Source organism: Trichosurus vulpecula, chromosome 9, assembly GCF_011100635.1.
Source record: "Trichosurus vulpecula isolate mTriVul1 chromosome 9, mTriVul1.pri, whole genome shotgun sequence".
Taxonomy (NCBI): Eukaryota; Metazoa; Chordata; class Mammalia; order Diprotodontia; family Phalangeridae; genus Trichosurus; species Trichosurus vulpecula.
This window is the reverse complement of record NC_050581.1, coordinates 77,359,853-77,380,879: the sequence shown is the minus strand read 5'-3', so window position 1 is coordinate 77,380,879 and position 21,027 is coordinate 77,359,853. Positions and strand designations below refer to the sequence as shown.

The 21,027-nt window shown below is 38.8% G+C and overlaps 1 protein-coding gene across 1 annotated transcript in view; it reads left to right on the top strand.

The window, feature by feature from the left end:
* The first annotated feature begins 14,355 nt into the window (after nucleotides 1–14,355).
* The window catches only part of LOC118830906 (ATP-binding cassette sub-family A member 3-like), a 117,582-nt gene continuing 110,910 nt past the window's right edge, over nucleotides 14,356–21,027 (top strand). The window contains exon 1 of the mRNA XM_036737988.1: nucleotides 14,356–14,596. The gene's annotated coding sequence lies outside the window, so the exon portion shown is untranslated. The remainder of the gene's footprint in view (nucleotides 14,597–21,027) is intronic.

Sequence of the window (21,027 nt, the reverse complement as noted above, 5' to 3'; positions counted from 1 at the left end):
ACTGTTGTGAAAATCAATGCTGAAAACCAAATATGTTAAATAAATAAATTGCATTTTAAAAAAAAAAGGCTTTAAGGAGTGAGCAAAAGGTGAAGTTTACTTGAATTACAATCATTGAAATCTTTCACCATTGTTGTCCTGTTTCTGATGGAGCCAGGGCTGCAGTAAAAGTTAGAGCAGTTGAAAAAAAAAAAACAAACTCCTCTCCTCCCAGATCAGATTAGAAGAGAATGCAGGAGAGCTGTAGGGAAAACTTAAATCACCCTTCCCCACCTGGCAAAAGGAGGAGAAGGACAGAAATTCACAGACTGACAGTCAGTCCTATGCCCCTGGGTACCTTTGTAGCCCATCCTTTTTGGCAAAGCTCGGAAAAGACACCCAGGTCCTATGCATTCTGCCCACCCCGTCCCCAGCAGCTGCAAACTGCCCTAGGCTCAGTAACTTCTGCAGTTGTGGGGGAAGGAAAAGATGAATGGATTGGGCCTGTGAATAGCATTTTCCTGATTTGTAAAGGGAAATAATAATGATGGCTGTTTATATTTTAGACGCAACATTATTATTATCTCTCTCTGATTTAATGTAATTGTTAACCTTTGAAGTGGTTTTTGAATACCAAAAATAATAAGTTGAATAATTTCTATATGTGATAAAATTTGGAACTGTTATAGTTGTAACAAGTGAATAATTAATAATACTGATATTTAACCATGAGAACAGACTTTCCATGTGAAAAAGTTTTTATTATGAGAATATATCTGGTGGTTTAAAGATGAAATGAAAAATTCTTTGTGCATGGAAGTTTAGAAATTCGCTCACCTAAATTGATAAATGGGCTCTGAATTAAGGGTTGGTTAGATTCTAAAAAAAAAATCTGTGTATTTTGTATTGAGTTAGTCTATCTAACACCAGGCAAGTATTTAAACTGTAGAAGAGAAGTAAAGAGGTCTGTATGAAAAATTCGATGACTACTTTAAAGAGGTTCAGTGGTCTGCTTAGGATGTGATCAAAAATTGTTGGTCATTTTAACCTTTAAGTTTTAAGGTTAAAAGAAAACAGCTGGAAAAAGGAAAAGCTGGGTGAGTATGTAATTTATTATTCACTTAAATGTTTGAGGCAGTTTGGGTCAAGATTAGGGAAGAAAGATTGAAATTGGAATGCAGAGGCTAAAAGTTAAAGTAAAATTTGGGAAAGAGAGAGAAACTTGTATAAAGGAATTTAGGTGGGGTGTTGTTCTTAGCCTGCCATGTGCTCCTGACCACACCCTCCCCCCACCCTCCCCATTGAAGGACTATGGGGAGCTGAAGCTAAAAGAAACTTGTAACTTGATTGGGAAATAGGGCTGATTAGTTAGTGATGAAAGGTTTTATTGAATCTGGGTATTTACTATAAGGAAGATTTTGATTTGTATAAGCATTAAGCTTTGCCCATGTAAGATATGACTGAATTTTGTTTTCGCAGAGATTATATAAAATCATGATTTGAAGCCGTATACTAGTGGCTAGGGATAGGAATTAAGTTAGCCCCCTGAAAATTAGCATATCTAATTTGCTCCTTTGTTCTTAGAAAGGCTTCCGGCCCAAATGTAATACACCTAGGGCAACTGAAAGGGATTTTTCTCCTCTATGTTATCTGAGGCTGCAGGATGAAGGGGAAACAGAAAAATATTTTAGCTTGGTACAAAGAATGAGTGGGGGAGTTGCTAACCCATGTGCTCTTAAGGACTACTCCCTCTTATCTTTCTTAAGAGTTCAAAAGTTTTTTTGGAAGAGAAGTGCCCGCACCCCTTCCCCCTCAAAATCCTTAGAATCCTTTTAGGCATTTTGTTAATTGCCAGTATGTATAAGATGAAGCTTGGAGAAAGTGGGGTGCCAAATTGAAACCTACATGGTTCATAAAAGCAGATAATGATATGAAATAAAGTTTCTCTTTTCTTTTATAAGTTCATTCATGGCAAGGCAAATATTCCTAATACTTGGGCCAGAGGTAGTGGGTGCTAAAGAATATACAGCTAAATAAATAAAGTGTATTAAAGATATTAATGTATTGATATATGTTATGCATGTATTTATATATTAATGTATTAATATAGAAATACCAGAAGTAACAGGATCAACAATTCCTAAATATGATAACCTGGAAATGCAATTGATGTCATCTGAAATTTATTGTTTCTGTATTTCTAAAATTACATCGTATTTCTAAAATTCTCTTAGACTGTGTAATTTGAGAAGACCATTATGTGATTTTAATCTGAGTTTGATATATGTGAATTGGGTGCTTTTAAAGGATATGATGAAAATTTGGTCATTTTAAACTGTCATATTTGGTTTAGAAATGTATTTACCTAGACTGAAATGAGTAGTTCAAATTTTACATACATAATAACATTTAGAGCATTATTACATTTCTATAGTATAAATTTTGTTAAAGTTGCATTAGGTTAAGGAGTTGGAGAATTGCTGTAACCTAAGAAATTATGACTTCCAAGTTTTGTCTGAAAGTTCAATTTAAATTGTTTTTGCTGTAAATCAAGTATTTATACAAAGGCCTTTTTGGGTCCTCTTGTAACCTCTGTCAATTCAGGATACATTGTGAACTGTTAAAATGTGGTTTTATAGGTAATAATCTTTTACAATGCTAAGAGTATGGGGCCTTATAAATTAAAATGTTACCACTACTGATTAAAATAATTTCTCTTGTAATCTAGATGTTGTTAGATTTAGAATTGTACTTAATTAAGAAACTGAGGTTGTTAACCATATAGTCATGAATTCTTATCAATCTTGTGTAAAGCATTCTGTATAGAGAAATTCCTATGAAAAGTTTTTAAAGTCCTCGTAAACTTTGTTGTTGTGATAAGGTAAATTTAATTGGGTATGTAATTACAGAAATTAAGTGTCCTCTACATTACAACACCTTTTGACTAGGGAAATTTGTAATATCTAGGAATTCTGTGCAATATTTGAGAATGAGGACATTCTCCACCAACTTACTTAATGAATCCCAATGTTTAAAGGTTATTTTGCTTTAAAAAGGAGTGAGACACATCTCATTTTAGAGCTGTCCAAATAATTTTTCTTCATGAAAGTTTAGTGACAATTCCTGTTTATATCAGGATCAATTTTAAACTCTTTTAAAGAAGGGAAAATACTTTTGAAAAATGCTCTGTAAAATCTTTTTGTATGATTTTCAGAAGGCCTGCTGAATTTCCACCTGTAAGCTAATTGGTTGTAGGATAAGATTAGGTTTTGAGGATGTGGGTCTTAAGGATACAATTTTTATTAGTGAAGCTTGCCATCTGATGGGAAGGAACCCACCCTCAGGGGAAGATGACATGGAAGATCTCTGTAATCAGAAATAAGCAGGTAGTGACAAAAGGGAAGTTATCTGCCATAATCTGTTACCATTGCGAAAGAAGTTGGTTTTATGGGGAAAAAGGGAAAATTGGATAAATGCAAATATGTGAAATCTTGTTGTTTTAATCAAAAGACTAGTTACATTGGTACTCTTGTATAGCCAAATGAAAGATAATATGGTTTCTAAAGTATTAGGAAGTATAGGAATAATTTGAAAAAAAAAAGGGGAAAAGAAGTTTTATGAGATAATATTGTTTACAAATGTAAGGTTGAATCATTATCCCATAGATTAAGGCTGGGATTTAAAGTTATATTGTATCTATGTGAGATAGAGTTCTTAGATGTTTTAAGTGATAAGAGCAATTAGGTGTTGATACAAATAGTGTAATTAATTACTGCGACTAAATCAGAGACATCTTCAGTTTAGGGAAATAATTCTAGAAATGTTTTGAAAAATGTTTTGTGATTTTAAGCGAGAGTTAGAGCTTATCAATGTGTATAAGACTTAATTCCTGAAGTGTCCCTTTCCTCTAGAATGAGTTAACACGGGACATAAATCCATCAACCTCTTTTGTTTGTTTACGAAGCTGGAATGGGATTCCAGTACACACAGATATGTCAGTAAAAAGTATTAACTTATGAGTTGTTTTGTCTTATGGTTGAAATGTGAAGGAAGACTGAGTAATGGGTTTGAAAGATTTGGAAAGGTAAATAAAGGTTTGAGAGGAAATATGAAAGGCAGGTAAGAAAGTTTGGGGACAAATGGGAATGCTAGTTTCAGATGGTTTAAGTTAGTTGGGAAAGAGTGTGAGGAAGTATTTAGAAGATGGAAAAAGTTATGTAACTTGATTTGATAACTATTAGCTCAATGAAATTTGGGACAGTCTTATCTGAAGGATATTTATTTGCTATTTAAGATTTTATGGGACTACAGTTTAATATTGTTTTAAGCTCTGGTTACAGGAATAGGTCACGTGAAGCCAGTAGTAGAATGGCAGGCATTACAAGCTGAGAACTTTAAAGGTGGATGTCTGTGCCTGGGAAACAGTTTTGAAGAATGACCTTGCACACGGCACAGGTAGGATCTTCCTGACTCTATTTCCCAATTCTGCTATTTCCTTTCTAAAAGAAAAGGGAAAATCCCCACTGATTACTCCTAAGCCCTGCTTTCAGCACCTGGTGACTATATGATTGGCTATCAGATATGACTCATGCCTGGAATCAAACAGAGCTAAGGAAGTTTTTTCCTTCTGTTAAGATATATGACATTGTCCCTCTTTTCTTTCATAGCAAATTTATATTATCAAGAAGTTTTGTAAGCACGATGCTAAATCTGTTAGGTAATCAATGAATATTGGAATATTTCTGAGTTATTATAATAGGATGCAGGAATGAATAGCTTACGATTTTTACCCATGTTCATGGCCAAATAAAACATTGAAATAACATAGAGGTAACATCCTCCAAAAGGAGGAAATGATTAGGCAAAGCAATAAGGCAAAGATGTAATGTGATAAATGTCTAATAAAAGAAAGGGGATAGCATATTTTGAGAAAGGCAATAGGATCAGATTGATTCCCCTAAGAATTGTATACAGATGTGTATGATTGGCTCCAAAATTTATCAATCCTGGAAATTCAGGCTGATAAGTGTGTTTTGGTAATAAGATCTTAAATTTGGATGTTAGCACAAGAAAATTGTATAAGATAGTAGTACAAGTGAAATTATATCTCCTTTGTAAAGTATCTGTCTGATAATTTTAAAAGGAAGATGAGTTCAATTTATGGTTGGACCTTTATATTTTAAAGGATTCTTATACCAGGTACAAAATTTAGGTAAGGATAGAAACAGCAAATGATATGTAAACTGACATACTCTGATGTTTCAAAAGGAAGGAGAGCCAAATTTAAGTGATTGTACCAAGTTATATTAAATTAGAATTGTCTGAGAATTTCTAGATCTGAACCAGAGAAGCAGAACTCTCTTTTAGGGACCAGATAACTACAATCAGGCATCTGGGATTTAAAAGTGCTGCTTTAAATGGACATTGTGAATATGTAACTGTAATTTAAAGTTACTTTGTATACAAAATGTGCAATTAAGTGCTGGAATTAAGTCAGAAACATTTTTAAACCTTGTTAAGAATGGTTTGTGGATTATTTTGTAAATGCCATCAAAGAGACATAGCATGGCTAAAAGTTTATGATGTTATATGTGCTGTATTACTGGGATATGAGGAATTTAATGTTAGTCAGCATTGTTAGTAATGATTGCATTACTTTGTATGGTTCATGTTTAAGTTTTCTTGGTTATCTAATGTGTAAATGTAAAACATGTGACATGCAAATTTCCCCCTCTATTGTGAACCATCTAAGTGTTTTGGTCTGTACCTGATTTAATGTAATTGCACAGTTTTGTGAATTATGAAAAAAAACTTCATTGTGATTGTTTGAACTCAGCCCTGTGTGGCTGGGATATTGAACCACTTACTGTATTTGTTTGAACTTAGCCCTGCGTGACTGGGACCTATGTTGTTCTGTTTTTCTCTCACTCATCAAATCATATGTGTTCTGGGAGCTCCTGTTAGGTCTGACTACTTCTACAGCTGCCAACATGTGGATATGGAGTCCTTGATCCATCTGTCACATCTGAGGACTGCCCTGCTCCCAAGTGGACATCTGAGCCCATAGGAGGCCTTGCCCTCCGGTTTCAAAGAGCCTGAAGGGGACAGCATCAGACACAGACAGCTTTCTCCCGAGATTCCAGACCAGAACCTGAGCAAAGACCTGCTTTTTCCCTTTCTGAGTCCTTGCATTCCCAAGACTGTTTGCCTGTATTTTTAGTATTTTTAGCCATTATGCTCCCTATCCTGATTCCCCTTGCAACTTGCTCCCTCTACTCGCTTACAATTGGTTTATAATTTCTGCCCATCCCTGGGGATGTCCAAATGCAGAAAAAGAAAAAAAAACCTGACTCCACCTAGATAAGGAGTTTTAGAACTTCATCCCTGAGGAAGATAGAGGTTTTTCCATACCTTAATTGGTCTTCAGGCGAAAACTTTCAGTCTGCCTTTGACAAAAAGTGGGAAATGTGGAACGTTTTATACCATTTTGTATCATTTTCAATTTCCACCAGACCTAGAGCCTGAATTAATGAGTAACTGGAAGAAGATCCAGGACCTGGGCTTCTTTGTTCTCTAAACTTTGCTCAGGAAATACCCCTACCTCTGTCAACAAGGCCAGATCAGACTGACTTAAGGAAATTCTTTCCCCTGTTAGCCATTAAGGGATGAGACCCTAATCCTGAGAGGAGCACCTCGCTTAATATTTTACAGGTGTATGCCTTACCTGACCTTTGTCAACACTCTTGTTTTTACAACCCTTTCACTTGGTATGTTGATGAAAGGAGAGCACAGGTTTTGGGAGTCCTAACCCAGTCCTTAGGACCTGACCCCAAGCTAGTTGCCTGCTTTCAAAACAATTAGACTCCACGGCTGCTACAGCCACTCTAATTGAAGAAGCTTCTGAATCTCTACCTGAGCCTTGCCCTCTATTGTTACTATCTATGCACCTGGGACCAGCCTAAGCTGACATTGAGTGATTTTCAGGGGACCAATGTCCCCCCTGGCTCACCACCCTGCTAGGGCTTTGGCTGGCCCCCTCATTTTATTGATCCTGGCTGTAACTATAGGTCCCTGATTACTTTCTCATACCTCAAACCTAATTCGTTCTCATGTAAATTCTGTCCCTGTCTTAGTGGTCCAAACCTCAGGCGCTTTGGATCAAATCGTTCCTCTTTCAAAGATTTGAATGGCTCCATAAAGAAGGGGGAAATGTGATACCTGAGCAGCCAGCTATTGCTAAAAAAAAACCCTGCCCCCAGCCCCTAACTAAAAAACCCCAGTTTGCATAAGAAAAACAGACTTAGTTCCTGCCATTTGGCCCCCATGACTGTTCTGGAAGTATAGATTGTATGGCCAGGGGAGTATGGCCAGGGGAAGGGCCTGATGTTAGCAATCCCTGTTTGTTTCCTGAGCGGGCTGAGAGACATCTCTATCTTGTGTCAACAAACCCAGCTGGAGCATCCCTTGGTCTTCCTATGGCCTTGAAGGCCTCAGCCCCAGACATTCTCTTGAATTCCTTATTATCTTATGTTGTAGGATGTAAATGGCAAATTGGACAGAGAGGTCCTGGGTTATAATTCAGTTGACATTTTGTCAGTTGTCTGATATGCTGTACTTGCAATCTATTCAGGAGGTTCCTCTTCATATATCATGATCACAAAAGTGAAAAGGCTTGCCAAGCCTGCTAAAAATAACATATGTAAGTTTCAAGAGATGATTAACCACTGTACCCAGATTTTTTTGTATAAATACTACTTTTTCACGCCAACCCGGGGCTGTTTTGATTTGGGCTGTTAATTGCCCCTGAAGGGACGCCAGCTAATAAAATTCTCCATTTTAAACTTTTACTCTGTGGTGTGTCTCACTCGCTCTTGGTATAACACAACCTAGGTGTTACTCTGGACTCTTTACTGTCATTCCCCATATCCAATCTGTTGCCAAGACCTGACTATTCCACCTTTGCAACAAGTCTTGTGTATGTCCCCTTTTCCCCTCTGACATTGCTATCACTCTGATACAGGCCCTCATCAACTCATGCTTGGACTACTGCAGGTGGGTCTGCCTGCCTCAAGTCTCTCTCCACTCCAATCCATTTCAGCCCCCAAAATGATTTTCCTAAAGCTCAAGTCTGTCTATGTCAGCCCCTACTCAATAAACTTTAGTGGTTCCATATCACCTCCCAGATAAAATACAAAATTCTCTGTTTAGTATTTAAAGCTCTTCATTACCCAACCTCCCACCACCAAGTTCTAGGTAACAGGGTTTCCCACCTTTTAATCTTAAAGTCCTCAGGTCAGTACCAGGTAAATTAGATGTGGGAAACAAGACACTTTGACCAATTTTACTTTCAGCAAATAGCTTTTTTCTGTGCAGCCACTTTTTTAGTGTCTCTTATAAAACTATCTTTGTTTCTGCTCCTTTCAATCAAACAAATGACCCCCAAAAGGTGGGGGAATCATTAACATATTAATTTATCAAGTAATTACTTGGAGAATTGTTGTATTATAAAGACCTATTCTAAAAGCCAAGATTCCTAATTTTTAAGAGAAAGTTTGGGGTTTAAATACCCATCAAAGGGGCTTCCAAAGAATTCTAAGTAATTATCTCAAAGAATAAAGCTTGCATAAAATTACAAATTTAAGAAAAAAGTATTTATCTAATAAATATGAAATAAGTCAAAGATACATTTGTAGTGCACAATCATGATATATACCATATATAGCTTCAAGGATTCCAGAGATTTCAAGCAATAGTAAATTATTAAGATAGGTCTAATGGAAACTGTTCATATTCCAAAGATTATTAGTATTTCCTGGGACTTTGTAACATATGACAGTACTGGCACACAGACAATTAATATTGATCAACAGCTAGTACTAAAGTTAGAGGCCTAGTTCATTGAACTATAGTTTTAAGTCCCTTTAATTTGACTTTACTTACAAGCTTGAGACTTACATATCCTGCTTCATCAATACAACACAACACTTATTAAGCATTTACTATGTGCCAGGCACAATACTAAGTTCTGGGGATACAAATAAGAAAAATAAGAATACAAATAAGACAGTCCCTGCAATCTAATGGGGTAAGATGATACCTAAAAGGAAGTTTAAAAGCTGGAGGACTGGGGACATGATGGTATTGATTTGAAACTGAACAGCTGTTGGGAAATGAAGAATTGGCTGGGCTTCTGCACCCTCTTTAAAGGGAGGCGTTGAGGGGAGTTTTTTGCTCCACCTTCCAGTCCTCCAATCAGAGGGGCAGAGGCAAATGAGGATACTGATGAAGCTTGAGTGCCAGAGTTGATGCATTCTCCATAATGATGAATTCCTTGGTAATGAGACCCTCCTGGGAGAGGCATGATGTTAATAGAATTGTATCCCACTAGTCAGCAAGTGGGATGTTTCCATCACTTCAGTTTCTTCATCTGCAAAGTGAGGAAATTCAAGTAGGTGCTTTCTGAGTTTCCTTCCAGCTATGATCCCTGGTCATACTAGTAAGTAGCTGAAACAGCTTACATGTAGAAAATAGAAGGAAGGGGTGTATAGGAGAATTAATCAGAGGAGTCTGAGCAATCGAGTTCTCCCAGGCCACTTAATAATAAAAATATAGAATATAATATAAATAATAGAATATAAGGGGCAGAGAACAAAGAGTTGTCAAGTAGTCACATTTGCATCTTGTAAAGGGCAAGAGACCTATATAAATATTGGGTTTTTTTATTCATTCATTCATACATTTCTCCTTTCTGTTAAACACTTTGTTCAAAAGTACAACTATAATTCAGTACCTGTAATTATAGATAATTGGCTTAGAATTATCTAGAAGCCCCTCAGAAAATGAGATAAACTATCTGACAACTTTTTTTTGGAGGGGGGAATGCAAGGCAATCGGGGTTAAGTAATTGACTTGCCCAACAAGGTCCCACAGCTAGCAAGTGTCAAAAGTCTGAAGCAGGATTTCAACTCAGGTCCTCCTGACTCCAGGGCTGGGCTCTATTCACCGTGCCACTTAGCTGCCCCTGCGAATTCTTGACAGGTAAGGGGGAATAAGAATAATAATAATAATAATAGCTAGCATTGATATAGCACTTCAAAGTTTGTAAAGTGCTTTACATAGGCTATCTCATTTGAATCCGCTTCAGTCACCAATCCTTCCAATAAATGCTTGACAAATTCATAAATCTATGTTTCTAAATAGACTCAATCCTCTGTTATAGAGTGATTCAGTTTATTTGCTTCAACAAGTTCCTGATCCTGAAAGGGATACCAAACATGCAATTCCTAACTTAATCTGTTGAAGGAGGTCTTGTAATACTGTTCTCTAAGCACCTTTTAAGAAGGTGGAAGGTAAATGAGAGATTTAGAGGTGACTGGGGCAAAGAACTCCATCTTGTAGAACATTTGACAATTTCTTTGCAACCTCAATTTACTATGCTTAACAAATCATGTGACCACAGAAAAGTTGATTATTAGTAAATCATCAATATGTCAACAGCCAAAATTTCCCCAGAGGTAAGATGGGACTAGAAACATAGACATTTCCATATTTTAATGATTCTGAGCCATATTTCATATCATATCTTGGATTCATTTAGAACTAGGATCAGTGGGGTTTCTTTTTGCTCAGATTTTTGGAGCTAAGTAGCTTGGCAGAGTAGAGCTGCTTGCACACCTAGGAGACCTTTGTTGCATGTAGCAAAATCAATGCTTTTGGTGCATTTGGCAAAATCAATGGGACCCTTGGGTTCATGGCTAGAGTATTGTGCCACCTGGTGGAAAAAATATAAACTGCTCTGCCTAGCTGGTTAATGGTCAAGAGACACTTTTTGTAGACCTACAGGAGACAAGTCATGAACTAATGTGGGCCATTTGGACTAGTAAAGTACCCCAAGAGTCACATGGGTTAGGTACACAAAGTACACAAAAGGCCAACACCCGTGTCCACTGTCATAATTGTTAAATAACTTATCCACTAATATTGTTTGTTAAAACATTCATTTTACCAAAAAGTAATATAGTCTTTTTTATTCCACCCATGCTAATCCTTTCCCTACCTTAACCCCACACACACATATACAACTAAATGAAGTGACTATATTTTATACTCTAAATTCTATAAATTTTGCGGAGTTGTAACTTCCCATCAGTTAGTCAACAAGTATTTATTAATTGCTTACTATGTGCCAGACAATGGTCTATGGGTTGGGGATACAAATATAAGCAAAAAAATAGTCCCAGCCCCCAAGGAGTTTACATTCTAATAATGGAAGACAATGTATAAAAGAAAGCTGAAAATAGGGTGTGGGGTGTGGGAGAGGTACCCTACATTGGAGCCTTGTGGCAAAGTCTAGAAAGTCAGAAGCAAAGCCAAAAGAGGAATGAGGGCTGACTGACCTGGGTTCCTTCCACAAAATGGAGACCCTAGAAGGAACTCAACAGTGGGAAAAGGTGGCTGCAGGAACAAGGGAGTGTTCCACGGTGAGGAAAACACAAGAACTTCCACCTTGACCCCTTTCAAGCTATGAGTTTTGTTCCAGGATTGTCTCCCACAACTCTCTACCCTCATTAACCTGCTCCTTTGTTTCTTTCTTTCTTTCATTCTGTGTGTGTGTGTGTGTGTGTGTGTGTAGGGCAGTGCATCAGGACACTCTGATCAATTGAGTTCCTCCAACTCATTTGATGAAATTACAGGGGGTAAGGGACAGGCTACAAAAATGAGAGTAAGAGTTCACTTCTTTAGGCTTTGAGGTGGCCTGATTGCACCCTGCGGCAAGTGTGCCTATTTCGGACTTTAACTGTCCGTGTCAAGAAAGTAGAAAGAAGGTCTTCAGTCAACTTGATGAAATTACAGGGTAGTTAGCTATTGGCTGGTCATTTAATCCAACCCTCTTATTTCACAGATGGAGAAACTGAGGCCTAGAGAAGTTAAATAGAGCCAATGTGGTGCACTGAAAAGGATGCTGTCTCTGGAATTAGAAGACCGAGGTTCAAATATTGCTCCTGATGTTCACCACCTGTACTATCCTGGGCAAATCCCTTAACCTCCCTGGACTTCAGTTTCTTCATCTGTAAAGTAAAGAAGTTCAACTAGATGGTCTCTGAGGTCCCTTCCACCTACGATCTCTGGTCATACCAGTAAGTAGCTGAACTGGGTTTAAATACATGTCTTCCGACTCCAAGTGGGGCATTCTTTCTACTTTACTACCTCTATTCCTCCCACGACAGTCTTCCGGAAAAATTATTATTTTTGAATCTATTGTTTTATTTACATTTTCCACAGGTATTAAGCTCCCAAGTTTCGCTCAAGTCAACAAACATTTATTAAACCTCATTTCTGTGCGAGAAACTAGGGATATAATCATCAAAACAAAACGGCATCTGCCATTAAAGAGCTGGCTGTGTTTGGGGGAATACAACATGTGCACAGATAAGAAGATATAAGTTAATTTGAGAAAGGAGAAGACATTAACAAAGTGGGGGGGGGGAGGGAGTGGGAGGGATCACGAATACTTTCCTAAAAGAAGCAGACCTGATCTAAACTGTGAAGTAAGCTAGGAATTCTAAGAGCTGTAGAGAGACAGAGTAAGTAAGTGAGTAAGTGAGAATTTATTAAGCAGAGGCACTGAGCTAAGGGCTAGGAACACACATATAAACAAGCAAGACCTGCAAGAAGATTATATTCTAATGGGAGGAAGACAAAACACATAGGGTTGCCAGGAAGGGGGTAGAAGAAAGACAAGGTGGCACATGAGGAGGAGGTAGTATCTGGAAAGAGTCCAGGTAATGGTCAAGAGGGAAGGTATCACAGGCATCTGAGGCAGCCTGCCAAAAGCAGCCTGCTCAAAATGGAAAATGGAATATAAAATTCAAGGGACAATGAGTAGTCAAGTTTAGCTGGAACACAGAGTGCTTGTAAGATTTTTATCCTAGGATTTCTTCATGGCACTTAGGTCCTTATTATTTCATCTTGTGATCATTTGTTAATATATTTCCTAACAAATGTTATTTTATTTACTTTCCAATTAATTGTGTCTTGAGAAAAATCTAACATTTCATCTGGAGCTAATTGGTGCTATTTCAGTGTATGCATATACACATATACATATGTTGGGGGGCATCTTTGCTTCAGCCTCTTTTAATTTTTAAAAATTGAGGCATTTCCTTGGTTAGCTTAAATATCTGAATGGAGTTTTTGTCCTTTTGAGGCTGTCCCATAGTTTTGCTTCCTTCTGGTGTACTTATTAATATTTTTAAGAATAATATTGACAAGATATAGGTTCCCTTGTCAACTTTTATTCCATCATCTTCTAGTACTTTAGTTAATATGTAAAGAATTTAGGGAGAATTTCAAAGGGCACAATAGGTTGGCTAGAAAACGAGTGAACTGGGTTGGAGAAGGCCTAGGGAGAAGTAGGAATGATCAGAATAGGAATGTGGGCTCAGAAGAAAGTAATGTAGGCAAGCAGTTTACATTTAAGCTGATCCTCACCAACATTCATGAAAGAATTTGTTATCTCAAGATCCACCACATTTTCATTCAAAATCTATTTACCATTCTTAACTCCTACTGACATTTTCCTCTTGTTTAAGAAACAGCATTTCTAAATCACATTTGTTCCTATGGACTACACCACTATGGGGGGGGGGGGGGGTTGGGGGGGAGGACAAAATATAAGCATAGTGGTGAAAGAGCCACTTATCCCAATTCTACACATGAAAGTAGAACTGGATTTTAGCTAATGTTCTGAAACTGAACAGACAGCACTTGGAGACATGGGCAGGAAATGAAAGTAGCAAGGCTGGCTGGGGTGTGGCTGGGGCAGATGCTACAAAACAGGGGCTTGGCTTATTGCTTTGCAGATTGTCTAGACTTAAGTGGTGGAAACAATGTTAATAATGCAAAGTAAACTTTGCCGTGGGTACATTGTTAGAGCCGCTGTTAAACACGAGCAACAGGTTGGAGGGGACTGTGTTTCCATTTCAATAGGAGAAGAAAGTTGGAGGTGACGAGGCTGTGACCAAATGCCGGGGCTGCTGCCCACTTTCTACGGAACAACCGGGAGGCGGGGGGTCCTTTTAAAGTCATGACGGACACAGGAGTTCGATTCCCGCCAGCAGTGTTTCAGTAGCACCAAACACGATCAGGTTACGAGTTAAAGAAAAACCAGAGGGAGCAGCAATCAAAGCAACTCCAGGGACTGGGATCTCGGGAGGCACCTCACGCTAGTCCGCAATAGTCGCATCGCGAACTTGGGGAACCACCGCAAGTCCCTGCCCCGCCCCTCCCGCGGGGCTCGGGTGACCGAGACCCAGCGGCCCGGCAGGGGTCAAGGGCGTCGAATCTGGCGAGGCGGCGGGACGGTCACGTGCGCGCGCGCACACACACAGGAGCGCCGGTCACGTGAGGCGCCGTGGGGCCAGCGCTGGCTGGCTGAGCTGCTGCGGCGGCTTTTGCGGGCGGCTTTCCCGGCCCCCGCTCCCCCTCCCTCGCCATGTCTACTCCGTGGCTGTGAGAAGTCTGGGTCGCTGCCCTGCCGACAGGTGCTGAGAGGCCTGAGCCGAAGGGACGAGGGGCAAGCCTTCTGTGGCCGCAGAGCGGAGCGCTGAAGGGCCTGGTGAGTGCAGCCGATCACCGCTCCTGGGAGCTGCCCCCCACTCCCAAGGGGGGTCCCTAGCTACCTCCCTTGCCTGGTCCCTCCCTTCTGCATCCCTGCATCCATCCTTCCACCCATCCATCCCCGCAGCCAGAACTCCCGGCCATCCGGCGTCCTCATCCCCGGCATCAGCCGCACTCCGGGGACAGCTCCCCCGGCACCGCCTTCTCCTCTGGCTTCCTTCTGTCTCCTTCCCCGCTCCCAGCCGTGCCCCTAGTGGGCCGGGAGAAGCTGCCGCCACCCCCTCCTTCTCCCGCAAATTCCCTCCTTAGGTTCCTCCGCTGCACCCCACCCTCCCCCCGCCCCCACCAGCCGCACCCCATGGCTGACTGTACCTTTAGAATAGCTGCGGTCTTATCACCCCAGGTCTTTACCTTGAGCTAGCTTTGCACCGGAAAACTTCTCTCTCAAATACGAATTGATGTGAAATGCTGGACTGGGCAGATTTGGAAATTAGCTTCCAAATTAAGGCTAACTAATACCTATCTAATACGGTCAGTGCTGAGAAGGCTAAGATGGCCTGAGGGCCTATGCGAGTTCTGAACATCTTTCGAGTTGGTTCTAGCATTTTTTTATCTCTACTCCTTGCAATTTGTCTTCCACCCTCCCATCCCCACCATGATACAGATACTGCTCCCTCAAAGGTGAATCACCACATCTAGTGACTGTTTTCAAACCTGGATTTTTCTTTGGCTCTTCAGGATTTGACATTTTGGACCAACTCCCTCTTTCTGGATATAGTTTTCTCTCTTGCCTTTCTTAATGCTTCGCTAATCATTTGTTTTCTCTGTCACGTTCCCTTGCACCTTGTCATTTTCATGACAAGTTAAGGTATCCCAAGATTTTTTGTGCTTGGTTCTTTCTCCCGCATTCCCCCCCCCCCACACACACACACACTATCTGGGCAATCACATTTACTCATTATCTCTATACAGATTATCTCCCAAATCCATACATCAGACTTAAATCTCTTCACCTATCCTTCCAGCCCCTCAGACTCAACAGACCCTAAAACAGGCAACTTTCTTTTTCTGAAAAAATCTGTTTTTTTCTGATTTGACTTATTCCCTCTTGTTCAAAACCTTGGTGTTAAATTTGATTAGATATGAGAAATAAGGGAGTGGGAAGAAACCATTACCAAATTCGGTTGATTGTACCAGCACAGTGTTTTTGCAGTGGTCCCTTCCTTTCTATTTTGAAAGCTTCAGCAAACAAGAGAATCCTTTCTCTGGGCTATTGCAGTAGTCTTTTAACAGGTTTCCTAAATTAGGTGCTTTTCTGGTTTCACTGCGTCCTATACCATAGTTAATCTTTATACATAGTCTTGTCAGATTCCTCTGCTCAGAACTAATCAATGGCTTTTTATTGCCTACTGAGAAAAGTTCAGATTCCTCACCCTGGTATTTAAAACCATCCACAATAATAATTATATCAGCTCACATTTTTGAAATGCTTTACAATTTACCAGTACCTTTCCAGCTTTATCTCATATTTCCCCCCTCACTACCTGCCCTCCAAACTAAACTACTTGCTTGTTATCCACACACTTTTTGTACTTTTCTGCCTCTGTGCTTTTGCTTAAGCTTTTCCATGAGTTTAGAACACCATCCCCTTTACAGTCTTTATCCATGCTTATAAATTCCTATTCAAATTCTGGCAGCGCGGGTCACTCTTTTACAAATCAGGGCTCAGTAAAAGAGTCAGAGGCTCTGAAGTCAGAAAACCTGAGTTCAAATTAATCTTGAACCTTTTTTTACCTATGTAATCTTGGGAAAAATCACTTAATCTTCCTGGGCCTCAGTTCTTCAATTATAAAAAAAAGGGGGAGTTGGACTAGAAGGCCTTTGAGATTACTTCCAGTTCTAGACCTATATAGTCTTGAAGGAATCTTTAATATCCCTTTCACTTCGCACTTCATTTTTTGGCTCTTTCATACCATATTGTATTACAGTTATTTGTGTGCCCACGTAGGCTCCAGGTTCTATCACCTATATCTTATCTAAATCTTGATCTGCTAGTGCCTAGCACAGTGCTCTGTTAGGTGGTTAGTAAATATTTGTGTTGCAATTGGACAGGATAATTCGTTCTTAAAAATAATTTTATTGATCTTTTGTTTTCATATTACCTACATTTCCCACTGTTTTTCCTTCTCCTAGAGAGCCATGCCTTATTTTCTAATAAAAAAAAAAAGAATTTAAAAAGGGAGGAAATGGTTTGGCAAAACTATTGCACTGAAAAATGTTGACATCCGTAGTGTTCCATACCTAGGGTCCCTCATTTCTGTAACTAAGGGAGGGAAATGCTTTCTTGTATCTCTTCTTTGTGTCTAACTTGGCCATCATAATTTCATAGCATTCGATTTCATCTGATTTGCTATTATTCTTCCCATTTGTGGTGTTGTAGTCATTGGGCTCCAGAATCAACAGAACTTGGTTCTGTATATAAGCCTTTCTGTATTTCTCTGTACTATGTTCATCATTTTCATTTCTAAGAGCACAGTAATTTTCTATTATATTCATGTGCCACAATTGGTTTAGCCATTCCTCAATCAGTGGACATCTACTTTGTTTCCAGTTCTTTTCTACTACAAAATGGGAAACTATAAATTTTTTTAATATATGGGGCTTTTCTTTTTATCATTAACTTCCTTGGGTCATAGACCTAACAGTGGGATTTCTGAGATAAAATATGTGGACATTTTATTCTCTTTTCTTAACTTAGTTCCAGATTGCTTTCCAGAATGGTCAGACAGCTCCACCAACATTGCATTAGTGTGCTCATCTGTCCACAACACCTCAGCACTATTTCCAGCTTTGGTCATCTTTGGCAATATGCTGGTATGAGGTAAAACTTCAGAGCTCTATTGATTTGCACTTATTTTATTAATTATTTGGAAAATCCTTTTGTATGTTTTTTAACTGTTCACCATTTTTTTGGAGAATTGTTTGTTTATATCCTTTGACCCAGCAGTATCATTTAATTCTAGATATTGTTGATGCTGCAAAGTGTTCATTAAATGGTTTCATCAAACTCTCAGCTCCCAAGAGAACATAGTTTCCTTGAGAGCGGGAGCTGTTTAGTTTTTTGTCTTTGTATCCCTAGTGCCAAGTGCAGTGCCTGACAACGTAGTAAATGCTGCTTAGTAAATGGTGTTGAACTGAATTGATAGCAGGGACCTGATTGATCACCACTACCCACCCCAAAGTAGTACCACATGAAAAGACTAAAAGAATTGTTTGAGTTGAATTGGGTGTTTTGCGCTTTGAAAGTCTGTACTCTTGCTTCTTTAATTTATTTATCTCATAGTAGTAATTGGAAATAGTCTGGCCTGATCCCGTGTCCCGAAGTGCCATACCACTATCTTGAGAAGACAAATTCAGTTTTTGTATGTGAAGATAGTTTGACTTCTAATTTAAAACAGTTACTAATTTTACATAACATTTAAGGCATACTGAGTCTTTTGGATTTGATCCCAACTGAGAAGTCATTGGTAAGATTTCTGGGTTGGGCTTTCTCTACTGCCTGATAGCTTGTCCCTGCAGTACAATTAGCTCTTCTGCCAAGTTAAGGTCCCTGAAGTCTTAACTCAGCGAGGACTCATTTTATTTATCACAGTGTTTGAGTGTACACCATGTGCAGGGCACTGTGCTAGATAAGCTAATAAGATATGTTCCTTGTGTTGGAAGGAGAAGCTAATTTTGGGAGGAAAATGATTAATTTAATTTTTATATGTTGAGTTCAAGGTGATGGCAGGCCAGTGGAAATGCCTACTAAACAGTTGAAAACATTGAAGTCTTTTGAAAAAAAAAGTGTTAACTGAAACCTACTGCAAATCCTTGAATAATTCAACTGTTATAAAACAATATCTTAGCAGAGAATTCTTGAAATTCAGGTTTATGTCTTAGGCTTCACATTTCAGAACTTCTATAATCTGCGAGGAAGGGAAAAGGAACTATATAACTAGAGAGGCCAGCAGAATCCACAGGACTGTCTATGGAAGGTGAATGAAGACTAGACGAGCTAGAACAAGCCTGGGACCATTTCATAGAGCCTAGGTTTGAAGCTAGAAGGGACCTTCTAGTGCATCAAGTCCAAACCCCTCATTTTTATAGATGAGAAAAGTGAGTCTGGAAGCTAAGAGACTTGCCAAGGTCTCCGTTGTAGGTGGTATTTGAACCCTGGCCCTCTGATTCTAAATCAGTTGCTCCTTCCACTATACCATGCTGCCTCGATAAATTTGCATTTGCTTTATCAAAAACAATAAATCAATTTAACAAGCATTTTTATACCCTTTATTCTATGCCAGCCACTGTGCTAGACTGGGGATACAATGTCAAAAAAAGAAATACTACTTGATTTCAGAAGCTTACAGCCTCTTGGGAAGACGATATATACACGTGTGAGTAGTGGCAGAATAAATATATATATGGAAAACAAGGCAATAGATGACCTTTAAAAAAACCCACATGATGTGGAAAATTAGGGACACTAATGCAGTGTTGGTGGAGTTGTGAACTGATCTAACCATTCTGGAGAGCAATTTGGAACTACACCCAAACAGCTATAAAATTGTCCATACCCTTTGACCCAGCAATACCACTAGGTCTGTACCCCAAAGAGATCAAAGGGAAAGGAAAAGGACCTATATGTGCAACAATATTTATAGCAGCTCTTTTTTGGTGGCAAAAAATTGGAAATTGAGGTGATGCTCATCAATAGGAGAATGGCTGAACAACTTGTGGTATGTGATTGTGATGGAATTCTATTGTTCTACAAGAAATGATGAGCAGACTGATTTCAGAAAAACCTGGAAAGACTTACATGAGTGAAACACCGTACACAGTAACAGCAATATCATAAGGATCATCAACTATGACTTAGCTTTTCTCAGCAGTACAATGATCCAAGGCAATTCCGGAGGACTTAAGATGAAAAATGCTGTCCACCTACAGAGAAAAAACTGATGGGGGCTGAATGCAAATTTAAGCATACTTTTTTTACCTTCTTTATTATTCTTGGTTGTTGGTTTTGTTCTTTGTTTTTTTGGTCTGTGTTTTCTTTTGAAATGTGGCTAATGTGGAAATGTTTTGCATGACCATACATATGTAATCTATATCAAATTGCCTTCTCAAGGAGGGGGGAGAGGAGGGAGGGAAGGAGAAAATATGGAACTCAACCTTTTTTAAAAAAAAAAGAATGTTAAAAATTTTTGTTTACATATAATTGAGAGAAAAATTAAATTAAAATTAAATTTTAAAGAAAGCAACCCACATGTTCTTTGCCCATAAAAAGCTTTTGTACTGATAGGAGAGTTGATACATGTATACAAGTACTATATAAGGTATTATGTTGTGATAAGTGTAACATGAATAGTAAAAAACAAAATGCTGTAGGTATTTCCATTAGAAGTGCTCTTTATTGAAAAAATAAGGAGGCTCTAAAGTGGCACTTAAGTTGAACATATAGAATCTATTTAGAGGCAACTGGTGGCACCTTGGATCAAATGGTGGGTCTGGAGTCTGAAAGACCTGAGTTCAAATTCAGCCACAGACACTTGGCAGCCCTGTAACCCTGGGCAAGTCACTTGACCTCCATCTGCCTCAGTTTCCTCAACTGTAAAATGGAGATAACAATAATACTTACCTTCTGATTTGTCATGAGGATCAAATGAGATAATTTCTGTAAAAAGCACTTAGCACAGTGCCTGGCACATAGTAGTTGCTATACAAATGCTTATTCCTTTCCCTTCCTTTCGTATTTCCTACTGTAATATAATAGGAAGGAAAAAAAATGCTGGGCTTGAAGTTTAGACCTATGTTCAAGTCCTTCCTCTGATAATTACTAGCATTGTGATCCTGGGCAAGTCATTTACTGTCTGTGCCATAATCAGTGCCCCCTAGGATTTATCTATTAAGCTGTAGTTGTTTTTAAGTCACATAGACTTTACTCCAGTGGAGGAAATTTCCACAGTAGGAGTTTCTTTTGCTTTTCTTTGTATTCCCAGTGCTTAGCATAGTTCCTGGCACAGAGTTTAATAAATGTCGTTGACTCACTGACTGATTCATGCTGATAAAGTCATTGCTTCATTTGTATCATAGTCATAGAATGTTAAAAACTGCCAAGGACCTTAGAGATCATCGAATTCAAACTCTTAAATGACTTAATTTTTTTTCATTTTAAATGAAATGTCAAGAAAAAATAATCATATAAACATGCAAAATAATGAGTAAAATATAAGCATAGATTTCCAGCCAAGGTAGCTCTCTGTAGGGAGGCAGGCAGCCCAACTCCCACACACTTACTCCAGCAAAAAAATAAAAATAAAAATAAAAAAATAACACCATACCTAATAAGGACCAAGAAATCTAATGAGAAATTACAGTAAATGACTT